Source organism: Empidonax traillii, unplaced genomic scaffold (assembly GCF_003031625.1).
Source record: "Empidonax traillii isolate 1590-97213 ecotype Southwest subspecies unplaced genomic scaffold, ASM303162v1 scaffold185:size1678824, whole genome shotgun sequence".
NCBI lineage: Eukaryota > Metazoa > Chordata > Aves > Passeriformes > Tyrannidae > Empidonax > Empidonax traillii.
The window spans coordinates 1,093,404-1,110,236 of record NW_020955378.1 but is presented as its reverse complement, the minus strand read 5'-3'; positions in this window follow the sequence as shown (position 1 = coordinate 1,110,236).

The window sequence follows — 16,833 nt, the reverse complement described above, 5'->3', positions numbered from 1 at the left end:
TGATTCATGGAATACTGACTACATAATTTATTTTGCAGCCACTAATTCCACAGCCACTTATGGAAGCCATTTCCACCTGAGACTTGCTTTGATGGTAGTGAATTTTCTGTTTTCCCTGTCTGACCCTTTATTTGTGGTCTCCCAACACCCATCCATTATGTAAGCCAGTTTTACGAGGTAAAACGCATGCTCTCAATGAACCAGCATCCACTTTTTCACAATGGAACAATAAAGAAATAGATATATGTTTATTAGTACATTGATGATCTATCTTCAGGATTCTTCTACATTAAACTCCATAAAAATGATAGTCTTTGATTGAAGCTCTGCTTTATGGTATTTCTTGCATTTCTTATAACTATTATTTCTGTTAAAGGAAAGAAGACAGTGATGAGATTATCTGTAGAAGGGCATGAAACTCTGGGGATGTCATCGTTGCTTTGAGATCAGAAACTAATCACAAGAAGATTCAAAATATTTCATATTCCTACAGATATTTCATCATAATTCATTCTGTGAGTCTCACAGTTCCCAAAATTTCCCCATTCAAGGACCACCAGTTGTAAACTTGTTTGTGATATAATGAATTTACTGCATTTCAAGAGTATTTCCAGAGTTGAAAAGCTTCTTGCCCCTTATGTAATATTTACTTGTTCTATAATAGCTCTTTTTTGTGTTTTTTTCCAGATTTTTGACATGAAGTTGACTATTTTAGGAGATTAGTGCCTTTAAGGAGATCTGACATTGTTAATTACACAGTAAATTATATTAAGAGATAAAGTTATTATTAATAAGATAATGGTAATGAGGAGCTGTTATTTATTTATTCTAAAGGCACAAAAGTCTGAATTAAATCTTATTTGGAAGTATTAATTGATGGTTCTGCTGTTGCTAATATCTAGTCTACAAAGAGATATTATGTCAATGCCGTGCAAAGGAAATGATTAAATTAAAACTATAAAATATTTATGTCTCCAGGCTGTGAGCTGGTACTGTAGGTTAGAAATTAAAAATGAAATTTTGAGGCTGATAACTGCAATCCTGAAAATTTAGCAAAGAGATCTTTGTCCTTTTCCACGGCATCCATTTTTCGGCGTGTTTTCTGATGGCTGCCTCAAGAATGTAAACACAAATGTGAAGGTGGACATGAGTCAGTATGAGAGTGGGCTCCTGTCTTTTGCAGAAAGACACTTCCCAAACAGGCAAACATATCAGCAAGATCTCACAGGCTTGATTTTGTTAGTTTTTTAAGTAAAAGGCAGCTAGTGACCAATTCAGTACTGAGAGGATAAAGCAGTGTCACTTCGGGGGAAGATGATCAAACAACTCCCATGACGCAGAAGATGTGCGGAGTAGGTTACGGCAATTACATTGACCTCTTTTGTACAGCACAGCAAGATGAAAACTGCTTATCACAATTCAAGGAAACTTGTCCCCAGCACTGTCCCAGACTGTGGTTGCTTTGGCTGGCATGAGCTGAAATGAGGTTGGAAAGACAAAGAGGAGAGGGTTATTTTACTCACAGACATGTAACAGTAGACATTTAAATTACTAGGGCTCTTCAACTCCCTGAGAAAATCTGTGGAATTACTCCTTTTTTTGTGAAGGACTCTTGTGGGTTTTGGGGTGGTCTTTGTGGATGGAAAGGGAGTCAAGACATGATGCGAGGAACCAGGTTAATCAAGACTTACAGCACTTCAGTATTTCAAAGGCCATTGCCATTTTCAAATAGCGTCCAGATTCTTAAAGATTAAGGTATTCTCAGTATTTTCTGGATTGCAGTTTAAAGATTAAGTCTTATCTTGATTTGTAAAAAAACATATGCATAACACATACACCTAGCCTCTTTCAGAAGAAGATTTATGAGTTTACCTGAAATGTAGTTCTGTTGTGTTTATGAAAAATAGATGTATTACATGTGTGTGAGGCGAAACCTTCAGTTATGCATATCAATGAAGGGGGAAAACTTTGTCACCAACATCAACAGTAGACTCTTGCAGTTCACGTAGGATTCAGGCTTTCATCCTTGTGGGTCCCTTCCAACTAAGGATGTTCCATGATTCTATGATTCCATGGCTTGCTAATGTCTGTGAGTGATGCTGAGCCTGTTGTACTGTACCTGTACAAATATGGATGCTTGTACCCATGAAATACCTTAGCCATGAAATAGATAATCCTTCACATGCTTCTTCAATCTCATTTGCAAATTATGTCATATTGCAGAGTGGCTCGGAAAGTTAGCCAAAATTCGGTTGTTACTATTTGCACCTCATAGTTTTGTTACTGGGGCAACTGGGGTCCTTTGCTATGGAAATGTTGCTTTCAGACTTTGAGTTATTGGCAGTGCTACACAGATTTATTTTCATTATTAAATAGTTTTTAAAGATTAAACCAGAATTAATGGGTATGTTTTGAGAGAGGACTGAAAAACTTTGATGTAAAAAGCTAGACTAACTACAGCAGCAGATTTACTGCAGATCTACAAAATGGCAGTAAAACTCACTTCCAAACCTTTTGACATAAATAAGATTAACTGTCAGAAGGGAGAAAATCTGCTTCAGTAATGTGCTGGACCAAGATTTCAGATGGAATTTGATGTCTGGAAACTGATTGTTCCTGAAAGACAATGTGGACATAAAAAGAATCTGCAGAGTGCCAGCTAGATAAAGACCTGCACAAATCTTTCATAATCCTCTGTTTTACACTTCCTTCCCCATATTTTTGTTTGGTCTGATACTGATTTCTAATACACCATGATGGGTTAAGAAAGCAATCTCAAACTGCAGCTTCTCTCTGATGTGTTGTGACTGTGTGACAGAACAGAAGTAGCAGCTTTAGAGCACCAGACCTGGAGCCCCAACTTGCTGATACCACTGAAGTTCAGGCAGAGCTCCTGCTGCCCTCCTTCAGCTGTTGTTAGAGGTCTGTAAAGGGCCATCTGCCAGTGGTCAAACATAGCAGAGCCATATGTGGTCCTGCTAGGTTCTTCCTTGCCTCTAAAAATCTTTTCTAGGGAGCTGACTTGGGACCTACAGTGCAGTTCTCTGTTGATATCTGCTGTTGTCTCAGTTGCTGCCCACAGTGGCTTTTCATACTCTTTTTGAGGAATGAAATATTCACTACAGAGGAATGAACAGAGGTGAGGGCTTTCACATTTTTTCCCCCATATCCTTTGCTCAAAATGTTCCCACAACAAAGTTTACTTGTTCAAATTGAGCTCAGGTAAGGCATAGGTATTTGATAGTATACGAGAAAACAACGAGTCATCTCAAATTATTATGAAGAGCGATGTAATTTCCATCCCCTTACCCTTATTGTCTTTGGTTGTCTCCATCTCAGCCAGTCACCCTTGGAGTTCCTGTAAAAACTAATCAAGAAAATAGACCCCTTTATATCCAGTCACCTGGCCTATATTATCTTTATCAGGCTGTTCCAAAAATGACTCTTTCTCTCCATCAGCTAAACGGCCTAAATGACTGGCTGTATACTGGGAATGCCTTCTTTTAATGAGGTTAATTCCACTGCTTCTGACATTTTCTGACACGTAATGAAGAGTCTCCTGATAGAGCAGAGACACCAGTACCTGTTTGTCACCCACACTGCCGTGAAGCATCCTGAGTGGGCAGTGGAAGTGATCACTCTCGATGCTATTTCTGGATCAAAAATGCGTGCCTTACTTGAAAAGAGTAGTGGAATTTTTATCTTATTAAGGATGGGTAGAGAGAGGGGAGAGTCAGCCAGTTACAGATAAACAGAGGATTTTTTTCCCCTGTCAGCATCAGTCTGACATCTCTCACTTTCTCCTATGTTCACTAAAAAGCTGCACATGCAGAGAAGTCAAAATTGTAGAAAATTTAAAACGCAAAAAGAAAATAAAATTAAAGGTTCTGAGAATTTCTCAGAAACATGTTTTCCAGTATTAAGATGCCTGTTGTTACATATTCCTACCTCTATCCAATGCTGTTCTCTGAAGTACCAAATTACACTGGCTCTCACTACATTTTCTTTTGCATTTGCTATTTATTCATCAACAAAATCCAGTTTCTGACTGTGAGAAACATAGGAAAAAAATATTTCCTCTAGGTTTTTGTTAAGCAGCTCGCAATCTGGTTCCAGTTGCATCTGAATCATTACCTCCTGCCTGGGCACAACCCATCTATGACTTTTTGAGGGAGGCTTAGTAATTTGTTTTGGAAGTCAGGTATGAGAGACCCTGCCACCTACTTGTAGGCAGGGATTTTCCTGGGCAACCTTAGGATTTAGACAACCTGCTAAAGGGTAATTTTAGGTTTTGTTTTTCCCAGTGTAAAAAGTGCCCTAGAGACTACAGAGTACTACTCTGTTTTCTAATTAACATTAAGCGGAGTATTTAACATGAAAGTTTAGGGAAGAATCACTCCCATAGTTTGTTTTCAGGGACAAGCCCCTAATACTAGTTCTCTTGTTTTTCTTTTTTTTTTTTTTTTTTCAACCAGCCCCACAATCTAGTTCCACTCTTGGGCCATTGTGGCTTAAGTGAAATTTTCATTCAGTAGAGATTGCCTCCTGGGCTTCAAATGAGGGTTTCAAAAACAGGGTGAAATAGCAGCTTGAGAAAGATGATATTTTGCAATGACCTTTCTATTTAGAGTCCTGAAGATTGCAACCAAAACCTAACTTGACTAAGAAATACATGACTGATTGATTATCAATAGCCTGAAGATACTTTTTCCTAAGGTAATTCATCCAGACAGATTCTTTTGAGGGAATTCTCAAACACAGTAAAAATTTCCAAGAGGTAAATTGGATTGATGAATCTTCAAATGTTAGTCACATTAAAATGGTCTAGTTTAAATTTGTCCTCTGTCTTGTTCTTGTTATAATTGCCTACAGGCAGTAAATTTGATGCCATATCTGAACACCGGTACAGTGCATCTCTGCTATGTGGATAACACAGAACAGAAACCATGGAAAACTCAGTCTGTGGACTGAACACCCACGAGCCAAGGCTAGAAGCACAGAGCATAATTTAATATGGGTTTTGACAGTAAATTAGTTACAGCAGGGTTATTGTTCTGTTTTGCTTACAGGAATTCCTGGCCTGCTACCACAGGAAGAATAAATATTCAGGAAGAAGCAGCTGAAAAAGGAAGTGGTTGTATTTTTTTATTTCTGATCCCTCAGAGTGTAAATGCAAAAGAGGAGAATTCTGTAGAGATGCTGGTGCTCTGATGGCACCCCTTGTTCCGGGCTGGGGTCACTAACATGATAAGGCAGGAGGAGCAACGAGGGAGCTCACTCAGTCCCAGGACATGCTGAGTTGTGGAGACAGGCAGGAGGAACTACCTGAGCCAAGGAGGTCAGATGAACAAGATCACTAAACCCAAAATCTAATTGGAACTGTGTGTACTTCTCTTGATCGCAGGAAAACATGAGCTGAAGCAGGATAGATGTTTTCAATTGTGTGTATAGATCAGGTATAGGTAGCCAGTCATGATGAAAGGAACTGGAGTCTCTGGATCTCAGAGGTAGTCTCCCACTTAGAGAAGTTGTTTGGTTCTGGTCCTTCAGCTTCCCTGGTGCACCAGAGAGGAATAAAACCTTGCCACGTTTGGCTGAAGTGCAATCCTCAAGGAACTGTCAAGCTGAGTTTCCCCAAATGAGAAAAACAACATGAGATGATGTGGGACTTGACAGGGCACTGGTGCTGAAAATAAAGCCCCTAAAAGCAATGTTAATGTTGTGATCACCTCCTGTAGTATTTTGATTAGGCTTTAAATGGAAGAGTGTGCCATGGCTGTGTGGTGTTTTAGGACATAGGAGTACTAATCCTAGTTCTTTTTTTCAGGGAATTCAAGTCACTAATAAAGGATTTAAAATATTGGATTAGAAGGTCTGTAGAGATTATTTTCATAGTGGTGCATGTAAATTTAAAAAATATGTTGTAATTTCAGGTAAATTCCCCCTTGCATTTCCCTTAAGTTCCCTAACTTAAGGAAGAGAAGAGAGCTGGAAAACTTTCCCATTAGGGATCCCAAGCAAACTAGCATCCTCTTCCCCCACAGGGGCTCACTTTCAGAAGTGAAGAGCCAACTGGCTATTTTTTTTTCAGTGTTTCTTTGCAAATTTTTCTTCAGTGTGTATAGATTTGGCAGCCCGGAAAGAGAAAAGTTGGGGTATGGGAAGGACACAGTGAGTGGGGCACAGAAACCAAATTTAAAGCATTAAGTCTTACATTTGCTTCCTCACAGCCATGGCCACATCAGAGGGCATGCAGCAGTGACTTTGGTCCTGGTATAAGCATTTAATTTTCATGTGGTCTCACAGAATGAATTCTTTTCTTCAACAGATGTCCAGAGGGAGACCTGGTTATAACATGCCACAAGAACTTCACTATGATCAAAAGAATAGATACTTGAGGGGACATGGAGGTGCAGTTCAGGAAGCTAACTTGTATCTACCATTTGTGTGCCCATCTTGGAATCACGACAGAGTTCTCCAGGTAGCACATAGTTCTTAAACCCATCAGTTCCAGTGGAATGTTGGATAAGAAGGGGAGCATCTAGCAATCTTAGCTCTCTACAGACTCAGCAGTTTGTCAGACATTTTTCCAATATCCCCTTTGCAACACATTCAACAAGCTTTTGTTACATTTTTGTCTAGTTTTTCTCACTAAAAGAAGCCAAATTTAGTTATGGCAATGATAATCTTTTTTGAGATTCTAATATCTTTGGACCCTGAATCTCAAAATGGTTAGGAAAGTAGATATTGTTGGCCTATATGAAATGATGTTAAAGATAAATGAAAAAAAGTTGGGGTTTATCACAACTGGTATTGCTTTGCAGTTCATGAATACCACAATTCTGATACGAAAGACCAATTTCCTCTCTGTTTTTACATAGCAGTAACATTCAAGCTGTGCTCAAGTAACCTTCATTCTTCTTGTTCAGCTATCCATTAATATGTAATATGCTACTCAAGGGATTTGAACTGATTCCCAAAACTACCTGTAGGTGTGATATAATACAGTACCTAAATCCAAATGAACAGTTCCTACGGCAGTTCCTGTTTACATGTGGAAAACATCTGTCACAAACAATCTATTCAGTGATGCCTGAATCAGATACTGGTAAGAATGATGGCTTTTTATGTTAGAGTAATTAAAAATCCTAATGCTTTCTCACTGAGGCTAAGATGAAACTAAGTGGACTATTACCATACTGTTGCTGTGCTGAGGTGCATTTAAAAGACTGTGTCTGTTTATAGCAAAGATGCTGACAATTTCTTCTGATAGCATTTGGCAATTTATAATTGCTATGTTCTGTCTGAAGACCTTCTGTCATATTCATGTTATCTCTATCAGAGATTTCCAAACAAAATGATTCATAAAGAGCCGTAATTAATTGGAAGAAAGCCAGCTACCTAAAACAAACACTACCATTAGCATCCCTGGCAAGCTCAAAAATAGCCTCTAGAGATGCCACTGTAGCAACGAAAAAGCTTTCAAAACAGTATGAAGATGTATTCTACATGTTAATGGAATGATTCTGCTCTGTGCAAGACATTGAGAGCTATATTTATACAACATAAGAAGACGAGAACTGCTGGAGTGAGTCCAGAGGAGGCCATGAAGATGATCAGAAGGCTGGAGCACCTCTTCTAAGAGGAAAGACTAAGACAGTTGGGGTTGTTGAGCCTGGAGAAGAGAAGGCTCCGGGGAGAATTTAGAGCACCTTCCAGTAACTAAAGTGGGCTACAAGAGAGCTGGAGAGGGAGTTTTTACAAGAGCATGTAGTGATAGGACCGAGGTAATGGCTTTAAACTGAAAGAGGACACGTTTAGATTAGATATTAAGAAGAAATTCTTTACTGTGAGAGTGGTGAAGCACTGGAATTGATTGCCAGGTTAGAAAGGGTTTTGAGCAACCTAGTCCAGGGTAAGATGTTCCTGCCTGTGGCAGAGGGTGTGGAATGAGATGGTCTTTAAGGTCCCTTCCAACCCAAACCATTCTATTATCCCATGATATTTAGAATACCATTTTTTGAAATTAAGATGACTACAACATTGCTGTTAGATGTGTAACAGCTCTCTCTAATTTAAGGACCAGGTCATTTGCCCAAACCTCGAAGGTAACCCAAAATGCCACCTTAAACCACCTGAAAGTTCCAGCCTAGAAGGACAACATGGAGGAAGGACTTTTCACTCAGCCACCACTTGCTACCACCTCTGTGTACGTGGGAAGGTGTGAAGAGTGTGCAAGTTCAGTACTCAATATAGCAGCTAAGTTGGGTGGGCAGACATTAGGGTGCACTCCAAAGCCTATAATCAACCTTACCATATTTTCCTTGGGCCTATCTGATTTATGGGAGAGGGTGTGTACCTTAGATAAGCACATAAGCATGTTACTGGTATTAATTCAGAAAAAAAAGCCCTATTTGTAATCAAGAGAATATTTCATAGAAGAAACCCACAGGAAAACAGTAAAGAAAAATGAGATGGAGGGTGCTATTCAAGACTCCTTCAATTGAATTAAACCTGCTTCATCAGTAACTTTTCCAATCAATAATGATACTGAAAATATACATAGTTCATCTTTTATTATAATGGGCCAAATTTCTACTTCATCAGCAAGAGCCATAAGCAGAAAGTTATGGCTTCTTGGTCCTTTGCCCAGCATTGACTTGTGAGCTGGTGTGGGCAGCCTAGACACTGCTCGTAAGTGCATCTGCTGGTCAGAGTCTCCAGTGGAATATTTAGAGCTGTGGGTTAGCTAAGTGCACAGTTTTCTAACCACATTTCCTCTCTGCCCCTCCTTGTGCCAACAATGACCCTGCCATTAAAGGAGATAGGAGGGAGGCATAAAACCTAGCTTAACCTATTATATGCAGAGGTGAAAACATAAGTTAGTCGCTCACTTGTAAGCTCCTTAGGGTAAAAGACTTTCAGTCTTTTTTATGGGGTATTTTGATGGTGAAGATACATTAACAGTTTTGTAATACAAACAATTAGGAGCTGTATTATGTGGGTAACAGGGAGAAAAGGCTTAATGTGCCTTCCCCTGTCTTGCAAAGTATGTATGAACCAAATCGTTCAATATGAGAAATACATGATCCAGAAAATTCAGGTTTATTTCCTTAGTTTTGGAGGCCTGAAAAGCACCTGAGTGAAGGCCATCATCGTCATCTACTTCTGTACTTTCTGTCAAATCAGGAAATCCTTCCACTCTGAACTCTGAATGGCTGAGAGGCTTCCATGAGCATGTGCTCTATTCAACATCATATTGAAATTTTAATTTTTCATCAGCAATATACTTACTATAAGCAGGTCTTCTTAGGAGGTGCTTTCATGACATGTTTTTCCTTTCTGAAAACTTTAACAATATTTGTTACATTGAATATAAGAGGGTGAAAGGAGAAGGAGCTTTATTTGCACATATGACTTGGTAGAAATTTGAATTAAATGAACATTTTCTACTCTGTAAGATTGAATCTAAAATTTCCCCCTCACTCTGTATGCACGTAGAGGAATTGAAGATATATTTAAGATACTGATGGAAAATAGATTACTTCTCTCCAGTCTTGTGATATACCAAAGCAAAGCATGTTTTGTGGTAGATCTTCCTGCAGATATGTGACATCATATAGCATGGCACAGAAAGAAATGCATATAACCGACTGACTAGAGAGGAAATATGGGTGATTCTTAGAACACTGTGAAGTGAAGCATCCTTTCCTCAATGAATTAAAAATCTACAGGTCTGTGTTGACCTATAGGTGTGCACGTTTCTCCTTGAATGCCAAGAGAAAACCCTAGCAGCAATCCAGTGTGATCCTAGAGGAGATTGATTAGAAAGCCTATTTTTACCATTGTTATCATTGCAATACCAGGAAATGTAATGAAGCACTACCCCTCCCCATTAAAATTGGATGGAAGTTTGAAATGTAAGCATGTCAACCATCAAAGGGTAAGATTTGCTGGGGGGATAAATTTGTGGATGAGCTGTGCTAATTAGCAGGCCTGTAAACAAAGGGTTTTTTAAAGGTCTGTTTTGTCTCTGTGCTACTGTCAAGTTCTCATATAGAACTAAGAAGTGGAGTAAAAAACAAAGGGGACTAAAAAATTTCTAGGATCTGTGTTTCATCTATTTCTGCACAGCTTTGAAGATACATCAGTTTGATAATACAGGTAATAAAAGCAGCACAGCTTTACTTGAGTGAGCTGCTCCAAGGGAAGAGCTACTTACTGTGTGTTCACTTTCTCTGCATGCAGTAATTCATCAGGCTCAGACTCCTTGTTTTCCCAGTCAGCTTTCCCTAACCATTTCCTTGCCTGCTCCCTGTATGTAGTAACACTAACCCCCTATAGGAAAGCTGTTGCTTCCCCTACAGGCACAACTAGAAGGTGTAAGAATAATCTGTACACCATGACCCATTCCTTTCTAATGCAAAATAAAAACATTTCAGGGTAGGTAGGTGGACAAGATTCCTTCAGCAGCTTCAAGAGTGCTTGACTAGCTAAGCTGGATGAATGTGAAGATTTCTGTCAGAGTCCACTAGGGTACACCAGTTCCACCTACCCTGATCTCTGAAGTCTTCAGTGCAATCCTACACCACTGCCCTCCTCAAATGACAACAGGAAAAGCCACATGAAGATGACAGATTTGCTCAGATTAATTCCTGGCTTTCCTCTTGCTAGTAAATCAAAAGTGATTAACATCACTGGTTAGTTTCTGTGTTGCAAAAATTAGAAGGAAGTATATGCTAAATGATAATAGTGTCCTTTTTCCCCTGTTCTCATATGGAAACCACAGAATTAGTGATATTGCCGTGTCTAGTTCACTGATATGTTGAGAATGGATCCATCTTCCACTAAACATAGCTGGGCAATGATTCTGTGAAAGGTCTTTGTGAAATATTAAGTCTGGAGGTAAGCCTCTGAACATGCAGGTGTCCCAGTATGATTATGACCCTTAATGTCTGTAACTGGTTCAATGCATTTGATGGACCAGATGGACATGGTGCTGGCTGTGAATAGCCATTGTTTTATGGCTTAAGGGCACGAGTAGAGCAACATCCTCTATTATTAAAATGATTACTAAACTGGTTTTGTTTTGAATGATACTTGACAAAGGGTAACAGAAACAAAGACAGAAATAGAAGATTCTTTTAGTTAAATGGATGTCCAGGTCCAGGAATTTAATCAAGACATGCAGAAAGATGGAAGTTTTTACATCTCTTACTGCTCATTGTGGTCTGATGGACTAATAGTTCTGCCAGGACAAGGCTTTTCCATGATAATTGTCTGATGGAGGTGCAGGTAGAATCTGGATAGATGGCTGCTAAAATTAGATCACGTCAAAGATCTTGTTAGAAAGTAAGTACCTTTCTCCCCAGAACTAATCTTTGAGTGACATAAAAAACTACTCAGCTAGGTTTGCACTAAGCAGGGACCCACTTACAAAGTTACTGCTAGAAGGTTTTCGGATAAGAGCTAAGTGGTTGGTACATTTCCTTGTGTTTGCAGGGGGAAATGGGCACAAGAAGACTGAGAACTGATTAGCTTGCTTGTCTCAAACGTAATACGCACTTCTCTCTCTCTCTTTTTCCTGAGACCTAAGAAGGCATAAAGTGTAACTCATCCAAAGAGGTAATTCTTTAATTTTTAAAATTTTGGAAAGTATATTTGTATCTTCACACAGAAAGGGATCTCTGGGAGGGAACTGCAGACTAGCATCTTTATCCAAGGAGTACATGATATTGCCGAGAAATACAGTGGAATGTGGAGGCATCTGTAGACTGAACAATATTTTCCACTAGCACAAAAAATGAAACTTCTGGGATGTATATTACTCTGTTGCATTCCATCTTCATTTACTTGTTTCGCTGAGGGAATCTTCAGGATGACTGCCTTGCAGCTGTGGCTATGCTGGTATCTCCTGCCAAAGTGAAAAACCCTATTGTGTCTGAACAGATTTTCCTTCTCCCATGAGAAATTGTACTGAAATGGGTTATCTTTCCAACCCAAGAAACATTACAGGATATCTGCTGATTTAATTTTGCTTTGTTCCAGATGATTTTGCTTAGTCAATGAAAACATTTAGACTGTGACCTTCCCCTCTCTAGCATATCTTGGTGTTTCTTTGATTTTATTCTTCTGATAAGAATAAAAGGTCCCCATACTTTTGCAGGGAGATGGGATGTAAGACCTGCCCTTGCCAATAGAAATTGAAGAGACTGAGATTCTGATTCTCCTTCTCTCTAGTGGGCCACTTTGCATCTGGACCAGAGCAAATCTGTGAAATAATCAGCATCTTGTGTCATCTTATCTTCTAGCTGAAACTGATAAAGAATGATAAAGTAGCTATATTCCTGTCCTGAAAAAGGAATTCAGCTCTTCAAATGACCTTTTACATATTGGTATATCTTGCTCTTAATAGTTCGTGTACTACATCTTGAAATTCTGGAAGTGACTGAAAACTATGCATTAATGAGCCTTTAATAAAAATTCTCACACAGATCTGCTATTGATATTCAAAGAGTCAAAATAACATGCCAGGAACTATTTAATGGCAGTAGCTCTTCAATGATTAGGAAAAAAATTTAAATACACTAGGCAAAAACTCGTCTGGTAGGAAGACATCAGTAAGTCACCCTCATGAAAGTCTTTTTTCAATAGTAGGGTATAATAAAGATGTAAGAACCTAAGTGAAATGTTACTAGAACTATGATCTCTATCTCCTGTGGCATCATTCATATAATTGTAGTTATTCTAGTGAAGTGTCAGCTTTGTTTCATTTTTCTTTCTTTTCATCTACAAAGCAAAAAGAAAAAACCTAACAAACCCTAACTTAAAGCTCTGTAATGAGAAATGAAGCGTGCAAGCCCTTGTACTCTGAGATCAAAGTGCATCAGACTGCAAAGTGAATTCACCTCTGGAAATCCAATTTAAATTCAAATTAAGGTCATGTGTTATGAATTTAATATGCAATAGTAGTATTGTTTTCAATTGGAGTCTACTAATCACTCTGTGAAGAGTGAAAACAGGACTTTTCAAATGGAACTGGTCAAAAAAGAGAGAAAGCTATTCTGCTTTTCTTGCCAACAGAAACCAGTTGAATATTTATATTGTTTGTATTTTTTTGTGTCTTTGTTTGGTTTTTTGTTGGTTTGGGTTTTTATTTTTGCTTCTAGGTGTTTTTTTCCAGAACAGAAAACAAACTCCATAAAGCTATTGTTTGTCTTATAAAACTATGTAACAAGAAGATATCTGCATATGAAAATATTTATTTTCCTATATTTTCAGGTAAAAAGTAATTCGTGTTTGTTGTATACACATTTATACCTATAAAAAGTTTAATACATATATATATACACACACACACACATAAGTTAATGAAAAATATGATAGTCATAACCAATCAGACAAATATGGCAGGTATCACTTTGCATTAGACTTTACTCCTAGTGTTTCTTGACTCACCATTAGATCATTCCTTGTTCAGAAACATTGTGTCTCGTATCAGTGAGCAGGATGGACCAGCATCAACATCAAGCAGCAGAGGTTTCACCAGCACAGCAGAAAAGCCTCAGGCTTGGAACTTTTTTAGAACCTGAAATTAGCAGCTAAAGTCTCATTCATCAATTTTTGGCCTGTAGGAAGGACAGCAGAGTCACTGATTCCTCTGGGACATCTGCTCTGAGGAGGTCTGAACTTTGCAAGGTTTGTTCCATTGACTGTACCAGGCTTCACGCTGGGAAGCAGGGTGGCTCTTCTGGGTCAGACCAGCCTCTATCTAAACCAGAAGCTTGACTCCAATTCTGATTTGAACCTTGAGAGAAGCTCAAAGAACAACTTCAGAAGCTCTAAGAAGGACAACAGCAGGATTAACATAGCCCAGGGCATACTTTCTTCCAGTCTTTCCTATCTGGAGGTGGAGTGTACCCTGAATAAAGCAGATCACATAACAGACCGGATCCTCTCTCAGACTTTGATTGTTTGAGGCTATTTTTTAATATTGTACCTAGGGATATTGTTTTTTTTTCAGAAAAATATAGAATTGTTTTCATTTATAAGGTATATTCTTATATGCGGTTGCAGTTGACAATGCTCCCCCGTCCATACAACATGAAAAAGCTAATTTCAAATCTAGAATCTGTGTGAATACAGTTCAGATGCTGAAAGGTATGACCTAATTAATTAGCCATGCTAGAGGGGAATTTTTGTAGCTGAATGGTATTCATTATGATAGTCCAGAATACAGAATATAGACTCCCTTCTCCCTTGTGCCCATCCCACCTGACACAGGGATGTCTGTGTGACTTTTGATCCCTGAAACACCCTGTTATATCTTTACTTTTTTGTACATAATTTACATGTTCTACCTGTTATTTTCAATTAAAGTCTTGCCAGTTTAGAGAGTGCTTTTGAGGGCTGAAGCACTATTTTCCCCTTCTTATGAAACAGGCAGAGCAGAAGGTTTCACATTGTTGTCTGTGACCTGTATTTTTCTGTGTGCAAGTGTTTGCTTGTGCAGTTTGGAGGTCAAGGAAAGTATGAATGTGAAAAAATTCCATTATGATGTACTTATTCATCGTTTTGCTTTGGTAGCCGATATCACACTCTTCATATACAAGTTATTTTGGAAATAATACTTTCACAGAATTCTGTTACACAATTATGACACTTCTATGTGTTAAGGATAACAATAATCACCTAATGGAGGATTTATTTTTTGAAGTGCACTGAACTAAAGTAAGGCTAGATCACTTCATCTGTTTCCAATGTTATTTCTCAGGTTTCAAACAGATTTAAACAAATAAAAAAAAAAATCCCTTTAATCACAGAGGAGCTTTCAAATTTCTTGAGGAAAGTAAGAAATAAGTCCTCGATGCCTACAAAAACATACAGGCCTTTGGGACTTCAGATGACTGAAACTCTGGTAGCTGAAAGGGAAAGACAGAGGTCAGACCTTGAGATCTGCAGAAGCTTGGAAGGAATTTGGTTGCTAGGATGTAATATATTTTTTATTTACTATATATAAAAATATTTTTAAAGATTTCAGATAATTTCATATAAAATATTTTCTTAATTTACCAAGTTATTTTTACTATGTGCCCTACTTCTACTGATTTGAAATAATAATGTCAGCTGCTTTCTATCTTGCAAATATGAAGTTAAGCAGTTTATGCTTATAAAACATCAGAGATTATGCCTGCAAATGCGTATTCATCCATGTTTGTACATGTGGGTCATCCCAAGAAAATCAATGGGAAATACGTAAATATTATGCAAAGTTTGTCACCTCTTTGAACCTTCCTCAGAAGTCTATTTCCTTTACCTCCTTTTTATACTGGAGAATAAGGAGAACACCAGACCAGCAAATTCAGTGCAAATCCAAAATAAATCTCCCAAATCCACTGAATCATCTGGGATTTACACCAGAGTGTGCAGGGAATTGCAGCACTATTTTAATGCCCCTGGCAGGAGGAGCTCATATGCAAAGTGCTGCAAAGGACACAGGGAAAAGACAGGAGTGAACATGGGCAGTCAACTGGGTGACAGGTCCCTTGGACCATTTTGTGCCTCCAGCACAACCCTGGGGGCTGCTCATGATGAGAAAAAGCAGCAGGCTGTGCACACAACATCCTCTGCCTAAGGGAAACACTGCAACAGCAAAATTCACTGCTGAACTGCATGAAAGTAAAACCATGAATAAACTTGAAATACTTTGAGGTTGGTTTCACATTCTTTCTACAGTCTGGCTATAAAATGACATCAGCAATGAGCTCAGACTTTATAGCTGTTCATTTGTCACCGTGCCCAGAACACTCTCTAAGGCGGTGTATTTTATGTAGCATGAAGTAGATCCCCAAGGTATGATGGGTGACTGTCTGTCCAGAGCACCTTCCCAGTAATTCAAATGACATTATGAGATTGAGGAGAGGAAAAACAGGACCACATCCTAAAAACTTCTGCCCCAAGAAAGCATCCAGCAGACAGTAACAGAGAGAAAAAAATTTCCAGTGATCTAATATTCCTATTATGTTATGATTATCTGCAGAGGTAGAGCTCTGCAGTCTTTCTCTCTTTCTTTTGCTCTAATCTATGTGGGCATTTCTATTATGCCTGTCAGCACAGCGTCTGAATGTCTTCTGAGCAACAAGAAATACTACCTCCTTTTTTCTCCCATCAAGAAAATATAGACTTTATCTCAGCCAGCATGAAGTTTTCTAAAAATGTCAGCGTGCCGAGAAGGAGAGCATGGAGATTTATCACGGATGCAACACCTCATTCTCCAGTCTGCTCTCTGCTCTATGCATTGCGTTGGGTCTCTCTGTGACAGTGAGAATGAGCTGATGACTGTGGTATTTATAGGGTATTTATATAAGGAATGGTTCTTTAAGTAGAGCGACAAGGTTAAGTGTGATGTAGCAACTCAAGAAGTGCTTTCCATAACTGAGTACCTCCTACCAGAAAAGCATTGTCTGCTTTATTTTTATTGCAAAGACCATGCAAATGTAAGATACTTAGCAATACTGCTTGCAGTAGAGGTCTGTCATACAGTCTCTGTCAGAAAGACAGACATTTACCATAAGTCACAAAGTAATCACAAATCACTGGGTAAAAGATGCTTTAGTTGTGGTTTCCATGATGTAAAACTCAGTAAAAAGCACTCTCAATAAGTTATGCTGCCTTGACAATGCTTTGATTAAAGTTTTAACTAGGCTCCTGCTCTACTGCTGACCAGGGAAGCAGGGTAGAGCCCTCTCACCTCCATTCACATTTCAAAATGAATGAAGCTACAGACAATGTTTTGTTTGCATTTTCACTGAATAGAGGGAGAGAAAGAGAGGT